Source organism: Triticum dicoccoides, chromosome 3B, assembly GCF_002162155.2.
Source record: "Triticum dicoccoides isolate Atlit2015 ecotype Zavitan chromosome 3B, WEW_v2.0, whole genome shotgun sequence".
Classification (NCBI taxonomy): domain Eukaryota; kingdom Viridiplantae; phylum Streptophyta; class Magnoliopsida; order Poales; family Poaceae; genus Triticum; species Triticum dicoccoides.
The window spans coordinates 37,891,416-37,912,917 of NC_041385.1; the positions used below are offsets into that span (position 1 = coordinate 37,891,416).

The 21,502-nt window shown below is 47.6% G+C and overlaps 1 pseudogene; it reads left to right on the forward strand.

Annotated features, from left to right (window-relative positions):
- The first annotated feature begins 18,916 nt into the window (after positions 1-18,916).
- On the forward strand, positions 18,917-21,059 carry LOC119279203 (annotated as a pseudogene).
- The last annotated feature ends 443 nt before the right edge of the window (positions 21,060-21,502 follow it).

The following is a 21,502-nucleotide window of genomic DNA, read 5'->3' on the forward strand; positions in this document are numbered from 1 at the left end:
GGTCTCGGCAATCGGCGACAAAGTGGTCCTCCTCCAAGCAACAGAAGCAGATTCCGTAAGCTCTCCGCTTGAATGCGAGGGAGCGGTCGTCCTTCTTCTTGCGGGGCAGGGCAGATGGCTTCTCCAGCCTCGGGCGATGCCGGCCCCCGACCTCCACCCACCCCTTCTCCGCAGGAGCCTGCGATGCATCAGACACGATTTGTGGCCTGAAGTTCGGGGGGAGTTGATCTGGAGGGGGCGGCAACTTGAGTGGAGGGAGGAGCCCAGGCCATCCCTCGGAGCGCGAGAGAGAAGCCCCGTCACCATCACTCGCACCGGCAACCAGCAATCTTGGATCTGGATCTGCAGGGGAGTTCGGACGGAGTGGAGGAATGGGGGGTTGGTGGCTAGGGAGGGATCTGGGTTGGTGAGGGTGGTGGGTGGAGAGGAGGCCATGGTCACGGGTGGAGCTCAGGGGTGAGCTAGGCCGCGGCCGTGGCGGCGGCAGCAGAGTCACAGCTAGCTTCGCAGGAGCGCATGAAGTCTGACTAAAGTGCAGCCGAAGCAGCCCACCAAAATCAATGTCGTCAATTGATTCTCAGCTCTTTTACCTCTTGGGAGGTTAGTGATATAGTAGCAGTAGATGGTCTGCGCAACACTAAATGATTTGTACCATATTAACATGGCAGAGCGGTCATGACAGTATTTTGCATGCGGATTCACTTGTATCCAGCTCCATTTAAGATGGCTAGCGACCAACTCATGTAAGCGTATTTTGCCGGAAAAAAGTTTTCGCCCCGCTTTATATATAAAGCAAGGATCCACAGTGTCAGGTACAACCGCACTCACCCACCACCAACACACACAACCAACGCAGGATACATAGGCGCTGAGCGCAGCAACACACGCCCTAGCACTACAAGAGCCGCCGGGGGCTTCATCCGAAGAAGTGACGCTGCATATGACGAACCGTAAAGTCCAAGGCGGTGCCTTCAGGAAGGATACGACACCGGAGCGTCGCCACCACCCGATCTGAGGATCAGAGTTTCCCCTGGAGCACCACGACGGGCAGTGATAGCCGCGACGACGCCTTGAAGAAGGGAGCGAACTTCGCCGTCGCCAGTCCGTCCGAAGATAGAGTAGGTTTTCACCCCGGCCAACATTCACCACCACCGAACGCCACACCCCGGCTACCACGCCGCCCACACGGCCGTGGCAGCCGGGCAGCACCGAGGCACGAGCTCTGCCCATGAGCACCGCGCCACCACCACCAGGGCCCCCGCCCCGGATTCCAAGTCCTTGACACCATGTCCCCCGAGCCCCACCGCTACCCCCACCGCAGAGACGGGCAGAAAGGAGCCGCCTTTCACACCCTTGGCCGGTCCCAACGCCGAGACCCAGTAGGCCGGCCACAGCAAGCCTCCATCGAGCCATCCTGCTACACCGGGCGCGAGACGAGCGCAGTCTTGCCGTCGGGCGCGAGACGGGCCGGTCCTGCTGCCGGGCGCGAGACCAGCTCGGTCCTACGGTACCGGGTGCGAGACGGATGATGGACCACCGCCGGGAGAAGGCCAGCCCTCTAGAGAGAGAAGCGAACGGACGCCGGGGAGAGGGGTCGAAGGCCGAACAGGCAGCCTACAGACGGGCCGACACTAGGAAAATCTGACCGCCACCGCAATCAACCTGCCACCACCACAGCAGCCGCCGGGCACGCACCCCCACAGCCACCGCCATTGCGCCGCCACCCCAACCAGCCGAGGGGGGCTCGGTCAGGGCCGCTGCCCGCAGCCCTAGCCGTCGTGTCCCGCGCCGCCGAGAGGCCAGATCCGAAAGAGCCGCCGACTCCAACCTCCAGCCCGCACCACCACCACCCACTGCCGCGGTGCCACCACCACGGCAGAGGTGGCCACCGGCAGCCCGCGCCGCCCGCAGCCCGTGCCGCCATGAGCCAGATCTGGCCGCACAGGAGCCGCCGGCGTCTCGGGCACACGCGCGCCACCCGCCTAGCCGCCCGTCGCAGGGCGAGGCAGGGAGGTCAGGGAGCCGCCCCAGCCCGCCGCGCCGCCATGGAGCCCGGTTGCAGCGCCACGACCTGGCCCGGGGCGCCGGCCCGCGCCAGCACCGCCCGAGCGTGGAGACAAAGGGGCCCCGCCGCCGCCGGCAACAGCAGGGCTTCGCCTGGCCGCGCCCCTGGGCGGCGGCGAGGGAGGAGAGGGGAGGATTCGCCGAATTAATCTGTGTATCTTTTGGTATTAATACAATCGCTATATTAACTGCTAATCTCGATGAATGAATGGATTGTTTAGATTTCATCTTCGGGGGACACCATATCCCAAAAATTCACGTCCGTGTGTTCTCACGTTGGATTGCTGACCATACTCATTGTCATGAAAGGCCCCTTTTTCAAACAAGGCGGCTCCTCTCCTGTCTTCACCTACTACCTAATGCATGAACCTTCCCCGCTTACAAGTTAGAGGTAGTCCCATTCTCTGTCTTACGATACCACAAATAATTTATCTTTCGGCGTCGGATTGGATCCAATATCATAATGCGCTCTGTGGCCGAGCTACTGCTCATAATACTGTTCCTGCCTCTGCTTGGCGCGCCCGTCTCCCACGCGCAGTCGTTAGACACTGTTGGAATTCTGCCCATAGGATCGATCATATCAAAATAGACGAAGAACACGCATACGAAAAACTTTGGCAAAGGGCACGTGTCGTGCTCCTTCTTTTTATTCCTTTTCTTATTTTTCTCCACGATTCAAACTCCACGTCTGATGCAAACCAGAACCGACCCACCACCCTAAACGTACTTGCTTTTGAATTCCAAAAGCATACACGAACACGGTCAAACAAATCCTGACCGGACTTTGACACGTCTACGCAAACCTACTAGCTAGGACACGTGCTAATCCTGCCGAACTACTAATCTACTATGGTGATTTTCCTAACTTAATCAACTCCAACTTGGACATGCAGTACACAACTAATCAATCGGCAGCTTGATCATAATTAGAAAACCTATACACGTACTCCTATAATCACTATAGGACTCTGACAAGATTACCTAACATACACGAGCTCCGCGCCGGCGGCATGCGGCAACCTGACCATCATGTACCCGTTCTGGCTGCGCGGCCACCACGCGCCACAATGCGGCTACCCGACCTTCGGCGTCACGTGCGACGACCCCACCGGCACCATGCTGCCCAGCCTCAGCGAGTCCTACCTCAGCCTCCTGGACATCAATTACGGCAACCGCTCCGTCGTGGCCATCCACAGCAACCTGGTAAGCGGAGAACCCTGCCCCGCGACGCGGATCAACGTGTCCAGTAGCCTCAGGCTCTCACAGCTGGCCGTCAGCGGCGCCAACTGGGAGCTCTTCTTCTCCAACAACTGCTCGCGCGCGCCGCCGCCGCCCGCAGGGGCGCTCTGGCTTAACTGCTCTGGCGCCATCACCGGCACGTGGTCCGTGCACCTCGGGCGGAGGTACGCGGCGGGGCCGGCCGAGTGCCAGTATTCGGCCATGCCGGTGCTGCCCGGGTTAGAGCTGAGGTCGTGGGATGACTACACAGCGATTGTGAGGCGCGGGTTCCTGCTGGACTGGATGGTGCCCGGTGACTGCGCCGCGTGCAAGGCGACCGGTGGGCAGTGCCGGTTCGAGGCCAGCACAAATGTCTTCGGGTGCCTCTGCCCCGGCGGCGACATGCAACCGGCCAAGTGCGGTGAGTTGCTGGTCATGATCCCTATATCTGCATGCGATATCGTCACAGCTTCTGTGGACACTGATAGAACCTTATGATCGGAGTAGGCTAGTAGATCCGGTAACCTACCTTCTTCTGGTGCGGATGAACTCGATCCAGCACCGGACATGGTGATGGCGGAGTGTGGGCGAGGTGGTGGTGGCGGAGCTTCCCGTCGGCCTAGCGCAAACTCTAGATCGGATTGGTGTGTCGGTGGTGTTGTGGTGCACGGTCAACCTCGTGATACGTGCCCCGGCACCCCCACCTCTTTATATTGCGCTGGCGACAGGGGCCCACCAACCATGGTTTGGTTGGGCACCCCCGATCAGGGCGCGAGTCAGGGGCCCGTTCGACCCGTTGGGTTCGAACGGGATAGAGTTCAACCTAACATTCTCCCCCTTATCTCAACTTTACTTTTAATCTTATACTTTCTAATTTATTTGTTTCATCACATATTGGTACATAGAGCATGTTTCATCGTCACAGCTCAATTGCCGGTAGAATCATACAGCTACAACATACGTTATGTTCAGAAACAAATTATGTTCCTTTTGGCCCTATCCAGGAATCATAAGGCTTTCCCTTAAATCCATGCCGGCTAAGTGTTCCTTGAACACATTGGGTGGTAAGCCTTTCGTTAGCGGATCCGCAAGCATATCTTTTGTCTTTATATGCTCGAGACTTATAGTTTGATCCTGGATTTTATCTTTCACAACGTAGTACTTTATCTCTATTGTTTTGGCAGCATTACTCGACTTGTTGTTGTGAGCGTAAAATACCGCGGGCTGATTGTCGCAGTACATCTTTAGTGGTTTGTGAATACAGTCTACCACTTTCAAGTGGGTACAAATTTCTTTAGCCATATCGCCTGCCCCGTGGCTTTAAAGCATGCTATGAATTCTGCATACATCGTGGATGATGCAACTGTCGACTGTTTGGAGCTTTTCCATGAAATAGCTCCCCCAGCGAGGGTGAATACTTATCCTGACGTGAATTTTCTATCGTCTTTGTCCCCGCAAAATATGCGTCTGAATACCCTTTTATCTCTAGGGAATCAGATCTCCTGTATGTTAACATGTAGTCCTTCGTGCCTTGCGCATAATGCAATGCTTTCTTTACCATCTTCCAGTGCTCTATGCCTGGATTCTCTTGATATCTACCGAGTACCCCGGTGATAAAGGCTAAGTCAGGGCAAGTGCACACTTGTGCATACTGCAAGCTGCCAACTGCCGAAGCATATAGTACTCCTTTCATTTGATCGATCTCGTGCTGGTTTTTGAGACTTTGGAATTTCCCAAAACTATAGGAGCAGGTGTGGCTTTACTCGCATGCATATTATACTTTTTAAGAACCTTTTCTAAATATGCTTTCTGCGATAGTCCTAAGACTCCATTGTTTCTATCTCGGTGAATTTCTATGCCCAAAACATATGATGCTTCACCAAGATCTGTTATGTCAAAATTCGAGGATAAGAACTTCTTTGTTTCTTGTAGTAGACTAACATCACTGCTAGCAAGCAGAATGTCATCCACATACAAGATTAGGAAAATATATTTCCCATTTTTAAACTTTGCATAAATGCAGTTATCCTCTATATTTTCTTTAAATCCAAAACTTTTAATTGTTTGATTAAACTTTAAATACCACTGCCTAGAGGCTTGCTTTAATCCATAAATGGATTTCTTGAGGCGGCATCCCATATTTTCCTTGCCTTCCATGATAAAACCCTTGGGCTGTTTCATGTAGACATTTTCCTTTAAATCTCCGTTAAGGAATGCCGTCTTTACATCCATTTGATGTAACTCTAAATCAAAATGAGCAACTAATGCCATTATGATTCTGAAGGAATCCTTACATGAGACCGGAGAAAATGTCTTTTTATAATCTATCCCTTCTCTTTGCGTAAATACTTTTGCCACGAGTCGTGCTTTATATTTTTCTATATTCCCTTTAGAGTCATACTTAATTTTGTAGACCCATTTGCAGCCTACTGATTTGGCTCCTTTAGGAATTTCCTCTAAGTCCCAAACATCTTTGGAACTCATTGATTTCATCTCGTCTTCCATTTCCTTCATCCACATCGATGAATGAGGGCTTCTCATGGCTTCTTCATATGAGGTGGGATCTTTTTCCATATGAACCATTTCCGTGTTATAAACTTTAAAGTCAGTAGAAATAGCTGACTTTCTTGGTCTTGCAGATCTTTTAAGGGCCTCAGTTTCTGGCACATTCTGTGCCTCAACTTCTGGCACTTCTTCTAAAATTTGCTGCTGCACCTCCCTTTCATGCTCAACAACGGGTTTAGTCGGCTCCTAACGGATAGATTCCGGATCTGCCCCCATAGTTGTCATGGGTGGAGTTGCAACTGGTAGTGAGAAAAATGGCTCCTGAATCATCAGATTAGGTGCATGCACCCTCTTCTCCTAAAGATCAATTTTCCGAGCTACCAAGCTCCCCCTCATCATTTCGTCCTCTAAGAAGACTGCATGTCTCATTTCTACAAACTTTGTATATCTCTCTGGGCAGTAAAAACGAAAACCCTTTGATCTGTCTGGATAGCCAATGAAGTGGCAACTCACTGTTTTGGGATCTAACTTTCCAATGTTTGGATTAAACATTTTGGCCTCAGCAGGGCACCCCCACACCCTGAAGTGTTGTAGGGATGGCACCCTTCCTGTCCACAGCTCGTACGGTGTTTTGGGCACCGACTTGCTTGGTACTCTATTGAGAATGTGAATGGCGGTTTTAAGCGCCTCCGTCCATAATCCCAATGGCAAGTTGGAATAACTCATCATGCTGCGCACCATATCCATAAGTGTACCATTGCGCCTTTCAGCTACTCCATTTTGCTGAGGTTCGCCCGGCATTGAATAGTGGGCAACTATGCCAGTCTCCTGCAAGAATTTTGCAGAAGGTCCAGGGACTTGGCCATATGGAGTGTGCCGACCGTAGTACTCTCCCCCACAGTCGGACCTAACTATCTTTATTTTTTTATCATGCTGATTTTCAACTTTAGCTTTGAATATTTAAATTTATCCAACGCTTCAGATTTTTCTTTGATTGGATAAATATATCCATAGCGAGAGTAATCATCTGTGAATGTTATGAACGAGTCATATCCATCCACACTTTTCACCGGAAATGGTCCACAAATATCAGTGTGGATGATTTCTAGTGTGCCTGTGCTATGGATTGCACCTTTTTTGATTTTTTTACGTACTTTCCTTTAACGCAATCTATGCATTGTTCTAAGTCTGAAAATTCTAACGGAGGAAGAATTTCACTTTTGACTAATCTTTCTATTCTCCCCTTCGAAATATGGCCCAAGAGACAGTGCCATAGTTTTGATGAGTCGAATGTTCTTTTTCTTTTCTTTTGCTCTTTATTCGACGCAGAAACATTTTCTTTCACATTGCAAACGGAATAAACTTTTTCACGAAGTGATAACAAATAAAGCTCATCATGTAGTAAAGCATCACCCACATAAGCATTATTATACCAAATGGCACACTTGCCATGTCCAAAATGACATTCATAATTATCTTTGTCCAAACAAGAAACACTAATTAAGTTTCTATAACATGATGGAACAAATAAAACATCTGTAAGTAGAAGATTGAATCCGCCAGCTAACTCCAAGCAGATGTCACCGACAGCTTCAACTTCTGCTTCAACTCCGTTTGCCACTTCAATGCGTCTTTCGCTTCTTAGGGTAGTTCGCGTCTAATGGAATCCCTGTAAAGAATTTGCAACATGAACAGTTGCTCCTGAATCAATCCACCAAGTGGATTTTGAAAACTGTGTATACAAGGATTCATTTACAAATGAAACTATATTGTTACCTATTTTTCCATGACTGACTTCAGCCAAGCAGCGCAGTCTTTCTTGTAATGCCCTTTCTGCTTGCAGTGGAGACACGTGTCTTTGTCCACTGAGAAAGGCTGTTGCTGATGCTGATGCTGATACGGAGCTTTTCCATTCTTTGAAGGAGAACTTTTGTTGTTTTGATTGTAGTTCTTTTTCTTGTAATCCTTCACATAATTGATTGAACCACCATGTGCGGCTTTGAGTCTGTCCTCTACTTGGACACACATTGCTATTGTCTTTTCAATGTCCCATGTTCCAGGTGACATATTATAGTTTACAACAAAAGTTGCAAACTCCTGTGGCAGTGATGCCATGACCAGGTGGACCAGGAGCGCTGGTTTGATCTCCAGATCCGCATCCATGGGCTTGAGCTTTGCTGCCATATTACTCATACTGAGGATGTGCTCTCTTATTCCACGACTACCACCTATGTAGCGTTCTGTCACCAGTTGCTCACACCTGGGTGGCATAGATCTTTGAAGAGCCAGTGAACTAGCTCTTTATCTTTGTAAGCAACTCCCCTGCGGAAGTGCACTCTGCAATGGAGCCCACAATGGCGCTCTCAATTGTATTCTTTATAAATGCCATGCACTTTTTGTTTGCATTGACCCACTTTTGGTTATCAATGAGGTAGGACTGCTCCAAAGGAGCATAGTCCCCCTTCTTTTTAGCCCATGCAGCATCATCATCAGTGGCCTCTCTTACTGGCTCTGTGGGTCTGACCGGTTGTGGTTTCTCCACAACCCAGTAGAGATCAGCACAAACAAATGCCAGTTCAACTTTCTTCCTCCACTCAGTGTGGTTGTCACCTCTGAGTGTCGGAACTTCTTTTAGGCAACTCATCAAGTGAAAGCCTCCTGAAATCACAATTTAAGTGACATCAATAAAACAATCATATGCAATAATCTAACGTTGGTCAAATTAAACATACAATTGTCTATGCAATTAAATCTATATTACCGTTGGGCAAAATATTAGAAATAAATGCACCTTTAAATTTCAATAATAAAACATGATTATGTTATTAATAAGTTGTTCATAAAAAATAACATAATCATATCATTTCAATAATCACTTTAACATGCTCTTAAAAAACATAATTCTATCGAAACTTTTGTTTTCTTTGTAAAAGAGCACTATCAATTATATACGCAGCGGAAAAACATGAATAAAATTCACGAACTTTTTACTTTTTACAGGAACTTTCCTTTGACTAATTAAAAAATTCATGAACTTTATTATTTTCTTTATAAAAAAATAAAAATCATGAACATTTTCTTTTACTGGACAAAAAAAACTTTGGATTAATTTGAACAGAAAGACTCTATAAAAGAAAAAATAGCCAGCGCCAGCCGGCCTCGGCCTGGCGCGGGAGGCCCGCAACGGCCCACGGTCTGCTCCCCCGCGCGCTCCCGCGAGCCGAGCCGCCTCGACCTGGCCTGGGCCGCCCGCAGCTGCAGCCTTGGCCCAGCGCCTGCGCGGCTGCCGGCCACGTTCCAGCATGCGGCTGCGCCCAGCTGCTCTTTCGGCCTAAAAGGCCCAGCTACGGCTAGGGTTAGCTCTGTGGCCGTCCGATGCAATCCAACGGTCCTGCGCCATTTTCGGCTGAACAAAAACGCCTGGCCAACCACAACGCCCGAACCCTAGCCTCATTTCCTCCCTCGCGCACCGCTCGCTCGTTCTCTCCCTCATCGAGGGTTTCGAGCCTCGCCGCCGCGCGGAAAAACCACGCCGGCCGCTGGCTGCCGGCGACCGCGTCGGGCCACCGCGCCGTGCGAGCCGCTCTCTCCCCTTTTCCTCCCTTTACCACCTCCTTCTCTGTAACGGAGAGAGCGAGCGAGAGAGAGAGACGCGGCCAAGCTGTGCTACGGGGTTGGGGCTCCGCCGGCCGCCGCCGGCGACAACGCGCCACCGCGCCGCGCGAGCACCCTTTTTCCCTTACTTTTTCTGTTTGTACTGTCTCCATTATCCACTCCCTGTGACAGAGAGAGGAAAGTGCAGAGCTCTCCTCTGCTCCCTTGTGTGCCCGAGGGCGACGAAGCGAACGGTTGTGGCGCCGTGGCCTTCCCCCTCGCCGGTTGTGCGTCCACCTTGCGGTGAGCGCGCCGCCGTCGAGCGGTTTGGTCGCGGTGCCCTTTGCCCCGTGGGGTGGTTCTTCTTCCCGAATCCTCGGCTTGCCGATGCGATTCGGGATCGAGAGGAACGGCGCGGCCATGTGCAGCGGCGCAAATTTTCTTTGAGGTTTCTTTGCCCTGTCTAGGGTTCATGGGAAAGGGGATTTCTTTCTGTTTCTTTGATGTATTCTTTTACCGAAAATCTTCTAGCCCGATCTGGCTATCTGATACCATTGATAGAACCTTATGATCGGAGTAGGCTAGTAGATCCGGTAACCTACCTTCTCCTGGTGCGGATGAACTCGATCCAGCACCGGCCATGGTGATGGCGGAGTGTGGGCGAGGTGGCGGCGGCGGAGCTTCCCGTCGGCCTAGCGCAAACTCTAGATCGGATTGGTGTGTCGATGGTGTTGTGGTGCACGGTCAACCTCGTGATACGTGCCCCGACACCCCACCTCTTTATATTGCGCTGGCGACAGGGGCCCACCAACCATGGTTTGGTTGGGCGCCCCCGATCAGGGCGCGAGTCAGGGGCCCGTTCGACCCGTTGGGTTCGAACGGGATAGAGATCAACCTAACAGACACTTCTTTCCTTCTTTCACTTAGCAGCCTAGTACAAAGAATTGTAGTGATAGATAGGATTCAACTGAAACGATTAGTGTTAACGATCCGTTGAAAAATGTGTTTCAATTAGCAGTGGACTACACTCACAAGTTACTACATATATAGCAGCCGAAATGACTGGTATGAAATTGGGAAAGTTGTGATGGCCATATAGCTGCACCTATTTTTGAATAAATGTTTGTGCGGATAAACTCCTTTTTTTATTTATCCCAAATAAAAGAACTGGAGCCTGTCAAATTAAATTACAGGCATGGCAATAACTAATTTAGAATCACATATGCATCTCAAAAATTTAATAATTAGAACCACCCAAGATAGAGATTTGTTTTGCTCTCTCAACCCTGAAAAGTCTGAGGCAGCACCGAGATAAAGTGGAAAATTACTAGTCAAACGAGAGCAATGCTAGACTCACGTACGATTGCTATAAGTTTTACATAAGGGTCCGTCTATATCACATCTAGATGTAAGATAATATTTCACATCTAACGTAACATTGTCCTCTAACGTGGCCCTCCCTCGTTGACAAACAAGAACCAAAACCCTCGTTACTCCCAGTCGCACGTGGACACACTTGTTTGTTTGTCGTTCTGTTTGTTTGTCGAGGCCCAGACCACCCAGCCCGGCTACCCCCGCCCCCACTGGACCTTGTTGTTGGGCTTTTCATGGGCTGTTGTTTGTTTGACAAAAAAAATAGGAAGATGTGTTCACATGTCTAGGCCCTGTTGCCAAAAAACTAATAGAAAAAGTGTAGAAAAGCACAACAGAAAAAAAGTTGTTGTAGTTCAAAAACATGATTAGCATTGTTCTCAGAGCATCAAACAGCATGCCGTCTGATGCTTCTACTTCTGTCAAATCAGCTTTAGATTGCTCAGCTTCTGAACAATTGCCCCCAAATGTTTGCTCCCGTATTCATTGAAGCTGTCATTCCCTGAGTCGTGTTGGTGATTATTCTTGTTCAATTCCAAAGGGTTCTTAGAATTTGTATCTTTGCTTACAAACTGTTGTTAAAGGAGACAACAACAAAAAAAGATAATAAAATCATGTGGCCGAACGCTCCATCTGAAACCATCTAAAAACCATAACAGGGTAGAAACAACCAGCAGGTTTGTCTAAAAATTCAGTTTGAATAAAATGTGGTTGAATCCCAATCAAACCTGAAACTAACATATTGGACTTGCATAAAAAAAAGTGAAATCAACAAAAAGGGCTATCAAAAAAAAATTATATATACTTCGCATTCTACATTTGTTTAAAACTGTCATCTCAAAAACGACAAAAAAGAAAACTGAACTCTCAGAGCCTCAACTACGAATTGCATCAAACTATACACTGGATATCGCGAAAAATCAGTCTCAGCTTACCACCACAAAAGGTCTCACAGAAAAATATTTTGCATCACACAGGTACCAAAATCTGTACACTAAAAAAATCATTACCCCGACCGAAAAAAAATATCGCTGAAAACCTATTTATCGATAGGAACATCATGTAGAGCATGTCCTCATGATTCAACAAAAATGAACATGATGTACATAGGATCAAACAACACAGGTCATACTCTGACAAGAAAATGTAATTATAGAAGTGGCAATTTAAAACATTTTAACAAGCTATTTACATCTTGTTGAACAGAGTGAATCGACCTGTACTGTACTTGTATTCAAGCACTATTTTCAACAAAAAAACAGCTTCAGCAAAACCAAACATATAATGAGCTCAGTCTGAAAAAAATACATTCAGACAAAAATTCAGTGTGCATCCTTTTGGTTTGTACTTGTCCAAAATCACGGAGAGAGCCATGTTTCTGGTTGCGGCCCAAATGAAATCATCCACACACACCAATTCCCCACCTGTTCACCCCCTAACCTATCACATGACCTTCCTCAAGCCTAGTTGCAAGTCGCGTGTCCGCTTGCAAGTGGCATGAAAAAAATAGAAGACCCTAGTTGCAAGTCGAGTGTCCGCTTGCAAGTGGCATGAAAAAATAGATGACACAGTTGCAAGTCGAGGGTCCACTTGCAAGTGGAATAAAAAAAGAAAGACACGGTTGCAAGCCGAGGGTCCCCTTGCGAGTGGCGGTTGCAAGTCACGGGTGCACTTGCAAGTGGAATAAAAAAAAGACGTAGTTGCAAGCCGAGGGTCCCCTTGCAAGTGGCATAAAAAGGAAGAAGATCCGGTTGCAAGTTGAGGGTACATTTGTAAGTGTCATAAAAAAAAGACCCAGTTGCAAGTCGACGGTCGACTTGCAACTGGCATCAAACAAGAAGACCCAGTTGCAAGTGGCATCAAAAACAAAAAGACCCAGTTGCAAGCCGAGGGGCGACTTGTAAGTGGCATGAAACAAAAGACCCCAGTTGCAAGTGGAGGGTCCACTTGCAAGTGGCACGAAAACAGAAGTCCCAGTTGTAAGTCAAGGGTCAACTTGCAAGTGGCATCAAACAAAATGACCGAGTTGCACGTCGAGGGGCGACTTGCAAGTGGCATCAAACGAAAAGACCCGGTTGCAAGTCGAGGGTCGACTTGGCAAAAGTGGCATCAAACAAAAGACCCCAGTTGCATGTCAAGGGTCAACTTGCAAGTGGCATCAAACAGAAAGACCCAACTGCAAGTCGAGGGTCAACATGCAAGTGGCATGAAACAAAATGACCCGGTTGCAAGTCGAGGGTCGACTTGTAAGTGTCAACAAACAAGAAGACCTAGTTGCAAAAGTCATGGGTCGACTTGTAAGTGCCATCAAACAAAAGACCCCAATTGCACTTCGAGGGTCGACTTGCAAGTGGCATCAAACAAAAAAGACACGGTTGCAAGTTGGGGGTCAACTTGCAAGTGGCATCAAATAAAAGACCCCAGTGACACGTCGAGGGTCGACTTGCAAGTGGCATCAAACAAATAAAATCAATTGCAAGTCGAGGGTCAACTTGCAAACTGGCATCAAACAACAAAAAAACTGAATGATACATTCCATGACAGAAATCAAAAAGAAAGAAACAACCCAAACGAAAAAATGAAAACACAAAAAAACACCTAAAAACCATAAAAAACCGCTTCCCAGATGGAAATTCATAGCTAGAGCACATATAAGAAGAACATGCGGTCCACACGAGACAAACATCGACAAAACCAAACGCCAAAAAAACTTCTTCGCGTGCACAGTAGCGAGTGCTTTTGGAGTACGAATCTTATATCCCACGGAAGAAAATGAGACAAAAACAAAACAAATCAAAGCGGCATCTGCATGGCCAACAATGATAAAAACATAATCCGCCTGTAATGGACAAGCAAAGACGGCTCAAAAACCTGGTGTACTCGCCCCGCTCAAGTCAAACACTAATTTTGTAGCAAAAATATATATGTACTGGTAAATTTAGATGTGATATAGCTATACTTGTATTTGAAAATGTTCATAAATTAGAAAATGCATGTAAATTTTAGAAATAGTCCAAAATTTAAATAATTTTCATGAATTTTAAAAGTGTTCTTGAATTAAATATTTAAATAATTTTCATGAATTTTAAAAGTGTTCTTGAATTAAAAATTTAAAAATATAAAATAAAAGAGAACTAATACAATATAAACAGAAAAGGAAAAGGAAACAGAAAAAATGAAAAAATGAAAAAAAATGAGAAAAAACAAAACAAATCAGAGCGACAGGATTGGAAAACTGCAAGCTGATCGTAAGCTCACGTCACAACTGGACGGCCCTTTGCACCATAATAGACTAGAACCATTTCTCGAAAAAAGAACGACCGAACACATGGGCTGAACAAACACACGCCTACACACATGAGGCCGGCGGAACACATGGGCCTGAACAAACACACGGACAAACACAGGCGTGCGTGCGTACATAGCGAAATAAACCAACAGAGCGCTAAAACGACTAATTGTGATTATTTGTATCCAACAGTTCTAGATTTAGATGTGAGATAGCTATTTCACATCTAGATGTGAAATAGCAAATCTGTTTACATAAAGGCAAACATTGAGGATTATGTTTGGGCTTAGGAGAGGAACGGGCCCACCCATCTAAAAATCAGGGGATGAGTGGATTAGTTTGGAAGGTTATGTTAATGTAACAATAAGTAAACTTACGTAGGCATAGGATTTTCGGTCAAACAAAGCCAACCATAAGTAGTACACATCCTGCATGCATTGACCAGGAAGCTAAAAGCTAGATGAGCTGCATGCATGCCGTGGCCGGTTGCGAGCCTATGGCCTGTGGAAATTTCAAAGTCAAGTGCTATCTTTTCCTTGTATTCAATCTTGTGTATGGAAAACTAAAAACGTTGACCCAACCAGTCAAACTCGCTGGCTAACACAATTTAAGGCTTTCGTAATTTGCAAGGAAAGGGAACAATCCAAATAAAACTTAGAAGCGTACCAGAGCTAGGTTCAGGGCATGTACACTCCTAATTTGCAATGAAACGGAACACTCCTAATAAAACAGAGAAGCATTCGTGGCTGACTTGCCGACGCCGATGGCGTGTTGGGGGGGGATCGATGGAGAGAAGCTGCTGCCGCTCATGAACTGCCACCGCTGCCCTCGGTCACGAGTCACAAACGTCGCCGTCGTCGCCGCCCTCGGTCACGAGCTGGTAGGAAATTGGTAACAAGTTGGATATGTTAGGCTGTATGCATTGCGTTTGCGTCTAAGAGAGAATGAGAGTGAGTTCAAGTTCAGTCGATGCGATTGGCGATGCCAGATGGGCTGCTGTGTGGTACACACTAAAACGCTACAACATGACTTCATTTAGTGTCAAAATAGCGCGCTATAACGGCAATAGCGCCGTAGCGAGAAAACTAGCTAAAACGTAACGTGGCCCATCCAGTAGCGAGAAAACTAGCTAAAATGTAACGTGGCCCTTCCACATATGCTATAGCGACGCTACAGCGTGCTATTTTTCATTGATCCAACCTCACTGCTGTCATCTCGGTCTTGTTATCCCTCCTCCTTAACCATGTGCTGGATGCCGCCGAAATTGTGAGCCGGTGGCGTGCCGGACATTCACCATCAAGTACCCGTTATGGCCCGGCTTGCTCAGTTGTCACCGACTGGAGCCCTCCTGGGGCCATCCAGCTTTCGAGCTCTGGTGCTCTCGCCAACCCCACGGTCCTGTTTGGATCCATGAGTTAGAGTTAGTTTGGGTTAGTTTGGACTCAACTAACCCAAAAGTATCCAAACAGGAGGGTTAGTTTGGGTTAGATGCATCTAAGGGCATCTCCAGCCGTTGGCCTCCCAGGAGGGGCAAAAAATCGCCCCCTGGGGGCGCACCGGCACTAAACGGCGCACTGGGGGTGTGATGTCCCCCAGCCGCGGCGCCCACGGTTAGTCAGAAAAGTCAAATATGGCGCAAAAACGACTCAAATTTAACGCAAACATCGGCGAGTTCGTTCAAACTTAAACATATTTTACAAAAAAAGAAAAAAAAACTACCGCGGGCTACCCCCGCCGTCTCCCTCGCCGCCCGCCTCGCCGCCCACCCACGCGGTTCTACATGCCGAGGAGGCAGTAGAACCGTGTGTAGTCACCGCCGTCGTCGTCATCGTCGTCGCCGCCCCCGCCTACGCCTCCGCCGTCCCTGCTGCATCCCTCCCCCGGTTGGCGCGGCGGGTTGGACGGTCCGGGGGCGTCGTCGTCGTCGCTGTGGAGGACCACGACGCCGTGCTCGTCCTCGCGCCCACGCTTGCGGGCGGCGATCTCCTCCAGGGATCTCATCGCGGAGGTAGTCGTCCCGCGCCCACCGCATGGCGTCCTCGTCGGAGAAGCCGTGCCGGGCTATCTCCTCGTACTCCGCGGGGAAGCCGGGCTCCGGCTTGGGCTCGACGGGGACGAAGCGGCCGGTGGGTGGAGAGGCGTTGGCGCCGATGCGGACGCCGGAGCTGCGGGTGCGCGCGCTGACCGGCGTGCCCTGGGTCTCCGGCTTGACGGGGCGGAGGCAGGGCGAGCCGCTGAACGAGGACGAGGAGAGGAGAAGGAGGAACAACGACGGCGGGAGAGTGTGAGTCGTCGAGTGCGCCGGGGCGCGTCATATATAGGCCGAGGCGCGCGTGGCACCGTGTGTACGCGTGGCGGGCGAGGGAGGGCAAGGGACGCGCGTCGTCCGGTCTTCACTGCGCCGCCCGTGAGGCATCAATGGTGCAGGCTGACCGGCGCGGCAGCGCGCAGCAGTTTTGGCATTGATTCGCCGCGGGAAACGAGGCGATGAGGACGACGAAGGGCCGAGAAGAGAGCCGTGTCGCTAACGCGGCGGGCCCGCGGCTTTTTCGCGCCAAAACAGTTCGTCCGGCGCCCCCGGGCGCCCCCCCCCAACGCGCCGGGTTCGGGCTGGGTCCGCCGGCGCTGTTTTCGGCCCAAGCCGGCGAAAATCGGGCTCCTGGGGGCACGACTGGGCCGTTTTTTCCGCCGGCGCGAAAAAAACGCCCGGGGAGGCCTTCCTGGGGCGCGGCTGGAGATGCCCTAACTCATCCAAAAAATCTAACCCACCCAAGAGGTGCTTATTCGGGTTAGTTCTTCTCGGGGCCATTAAAAAACACATTTTTTCTCTCGCTCTTCTTGCAGCATATCCTTCCCCACTTCCTCGAAGCTTCTCGTCCTCTCCCTCCCTCCCTCTCGCACCACCCGTGAAGGCGCCTTGCTGTATCCGTGCTCCATCTAACCCTGCCATCCAAGCACCTCTTTGGTTAGTGTTAGTTCAGGGTTAGTTCAGGCTTAGAATGTAACTCTAACCTCTAACTGAGTTAGAGTATGCAAACAGGGCCCACGTCAGCTTCCATGAGCGGCTCTGCCATCCACGTCCTAAGCATCTACTACGACGCCAGGACCTTCGTTGCCTCCCAGGGGCGGAGCCAGGATTTGAGTATAGGGGGGGCCAAGCCAACTTAAGAAAAAAATCCGGCAAAAAAAATCAAATAAAACAAGGTTAGTAGGTAGCTCGAAAGCAAGCAGCTTAAAAACGAATTAATCTTAATGATGTTTGGCGGCGTTTTTTCTCTTCATAACTGCTGAATCGTAAATGGCAAATTGGCAATCACAAAATTAACTATATTGTATAAGTTCGACGTAGAAAATTTTGGCATCACAGATAGATAAGGAATCGTATAACATAATTTGGATCACAATAATTTATAGGACATGTAGAAGATATAAACTCTTTGTAGCATCTCAAATCACACTACAAAACAAGTAAGATCTGATGTATAATTTCAATACCGAGAGAAGATGAGAACTGGGACATCTCGGATCACACAACAAAACAAGTAAAATCTGATTTATAATGTAACACCAGGAGAAGATGAGAATAGGGAGAGATTCATAGAGTCTGATGTGCTAACCTTGCTGGAGCAGCGATTAATCTTTCAGTAGGTTGAGAACTTGAAGCAACCAGTTTAAAAAAAGCATTAATCTCAATGGTGTTTGGCCCTGCTTTTCTCTTCATAGCTGCTGCCTGCAGATTGGATTGGAGTCATGGAGAATTAACATACTGTATAAGTTCGACATAATCGCAGATAGGAACTAATACAAGATAATGGATAATTTGCATCACAAAAATAAGAACTAGCCGGCGCACACAGTACAACACTATCATGATAATTGTGGACATGTGGAAGATGGGAACAGGGAACTCTTCATAGAATCAAAGACCATAGAATCACAAATTACACAACCAAATTACCAAAGCAAAAAAAATCTGGAGCACCAATTCGACACAGATACATGATAACAGGATGAGAATTGACTTGCTAGTTCGTCGATTGAAACGGGACTGCAGGAAGAATTGACAAGTGCAGCAGCCATTTACCTGAATATGTGAATCAGATCGGCTGGTCCCTGATCGAGAATCAAGAGCAGGAGCCACCGAGCCAGGAGATGAGGAGAAGCAGGCCTGGGTCCTGGACAGGAGCAGCCGAGCAGAGCAGGGCGATGGGCGAGTAGGGCGAGAGGCGAACGAGGCGAGGGCGTCGAAAACTGGAACGGCAGCGGCGACTAATCCCATGTATACGCTAATTATGGATGTACAGTTACGAGAAAGCTAGCCAGCTAGCCTAGAGCGGTAGAGCCAATGCCCATCGGCCGCTATTAGTGGGCTTTTTTCACACAGGCATAGCTCTCGCCCCATTCTCAGTCAGCCCCAACAATATGGCCTTGTGCTTCCTCTACAACTGCATAGCGGGCGCCAGTACGTGAACGCCACCGCCAGCTGCCATAAACCCATCTACGCCTACCTCGCCGGGAGCTTCAGCAGGGACAGACCACCGGCAATCTCCACCGAAAACTGCACGTAGACGTACCTGCCGGTACTCGGTCCGCAGTCTACGTACCTGCCTAGTTGGCTGCCATTGAGACTGCGGACCGAGTACCGTCGCTAGCGGTATCCAATCCACTGCCCCGCCTGCGTCGCTAGCGGTGGCCAGTGCCGGTACAGTGAAGCGACTGCGGAGTTCGTGTGCCTCTGCCCCAGGTCGACATGTGCCGGTAAGGCTCCAAATTTACATTCCCGTAAACCAATGTTGAGTTGTCGGACAGCATCGTGCAGTTCGCCATTAGCCCCATGAACCTGGAAAGATTCTTCTTCTACAACTGCGCTCAGCCATGGCCGTATTATCAGTATTTAATAGGAGTGTTCTTGATAATGAATTGCATATACAGCCCAGTAAACACAAGCAGAGGGTAGTTTTTCCACCATTATATAGGAATATAACTTGCATTACCCTATCGAACTATTATTTAAACAAAGTCAGATATGCAGTCCATGCTCTTTACAGTATTGCAATGTACATTTTTTGATGTATTTCGATGGCAAAATAAATAAACCTATTATGTTCCAGTTAAATTATTTTTAAGAAAAAATGATATAATACTACTGGGTGTTAATGGTTTCTAAACTAAATATTATGTGATATTCCAGGTAGCAAGAGGGCTGGCACAAAGATACTACTAATATGTATGCTAGGTATGCTAACATTTACACCATCTTTTCACGTGTTATCATTTAAATGCTAGTAGTTCCTCAACAGTGATTTCTAAGATACATTTTTTAGTTTGACTCTATAATAAAGTTGCAACAAGTACTCCCAATTTGTGCATAATACAAGTCAACTGCGTGCAATAAACTACGATCTTTATATTGTTATTACTACTTTTGCCGGCATGTACCCCTTCAACCTGCTCCTAGAACCCTTTGCAACCCTGATCGTGCAATGAGAAGGTCCTCTTCTAGGTCCGGTAATGTATCTTCCTGTCAAAACTCAATGATATGATATATAGTTTGGGTGGCCTGGAAAAGATTAGAACAATACATGTGGTTTTGTGGTGAAAATGGAATGCATGTGGTCATGTGAAACACTAACCCCAAAAACGTTGCACAATTAACTTCAATTTAAAACTATTGAAGTTCTTAGGTAGCTAAATGTCTATATTATAACTCTTGGTACAAAGAAAATAACTTCTCCTTCAATCACAGCTTTGACATCAGCAGCTGCAGCACTGCTCTTCCCATGTATTTATGTGTTGATATGGTATATGACGGGCAAAAGAAACTGGCTAATCCTCTGGAAAAAGAAGAGCAGTAGCACTGAAAGGCATTACGAGGCAATGATTGTATTGTATGGATCACTTGCTCCAAAAAGATACACCTACTCAGAGGTAATGAAGATGACGTCTTCTCGTCATAAGCGGCTTGGTCAAGGTGGTTATGGTGTAGTTTTCGAAGGAAAGCTACATGATGGTCGTCTGGTTGCTGTGAAATTCTTGCAAGACTGCAAAGGAAACGGAGAGGAGTTTGTGAATGAGGTTATGAGCATTGGCAGGACCTCCCATGTGAATGTTGTTAGCCTGTTTGGCTTTTGCTTGGAGGGATCAAAACGAGCTCTTATATATGAGTACATGTGCAATGGTTCCCTGGAAAGGTACATTTACTCAGAGAACCCAAAAGAAATTTTAGGATGGGAGAGGCTCTATGCGATAGCGATTGGGATAGCCCGTGGACTGGAATATTTGCACCACAGTTGTAATACACGGATTGTCCATTTTGACATTAAGCCTCAAAATATCCTTCTAGACAAAAATTTTGGCCGAAAGATTGCCGATTACGGTCTTGCTCAGCTGTGTCGTACCAAGGAGAGCAAGCTTTCAATGGTTGGTGCTAGAGGAACAATTGGATTCATTGTTCCAGAAGTTCACTCACGAAACTTTGGACTTGTTTCAACAAAGTCAGATGTTTATAGTTATGGATGATGTTGCTAGAGATGGTTGGAGGCAGGAAAAATGTGAAATCGGTGGCTGAAAAATCAAGCGAAAAGTATTTCCCAGATTGGATTTATGATCACTTTGCTCAAGACGATGGATTAGAGGCATGTGAAGTTACAAGTGACAATGAGGAAATAGCAAGAAAAATGACGTTGATTGGCTTGTGGTGCATACAAGTATTACCTGTGTATCGCCCTACTATAACCAAAGTTCTGGAAATGTTCGAGAGAAGCATAGATGATATGGCCATGCCACCGAAGCAGAACTTCAGCGGACTACTGTAAGATACTTCTACATCTATTTGTGTTCCTTTTTTCCGTGAAATTCTATTTTTTTCAAATAATTTTAGTAACTTGACCTACTTCCTTACCCCAATTCCAGTGAAAATGCAGCTCATAATATGAATGTATGGAGTTCAAGCTCTATGACATCTGAGGAGATAAGGCTTGTGAATTCAGGAAACACACAACAATTTGAACCTCTTTGAGAAGGTAACCTTACTAGAGTATATTCAGAAATTGAACAGGCTTAACTAAGTTCGACATTGTATCATAATCATTAAGGAATTGCTAATTCATAATTGACTGGAAATTCCAATATAAATTACTCAATCTTCTAATTTTGTTTGAAAAAATCTAATAAGAAGCGCTTCAAGATTATAGAGAAGGGCCATGTTATGGGGATCTAATAGTGGTGAAATCAAAAGTTTTAGTTTATGTGCAATAGGTGTTTATTCCATGTGTTGCGTCCAAATGACCTAGAGTAAAGGGTGGCTCTATCGGCAAAGCATGCTTCTCTGATTATAAATTAAACTCAGATAAATGTCTTGTTGAACTGAAGTTCCATTACGGAAAAGCTTTGTCCATGTAAGGAAGTAATCACTGCATCATTAGATGGGGGTTATATACTTATATGGACTAACACATTATG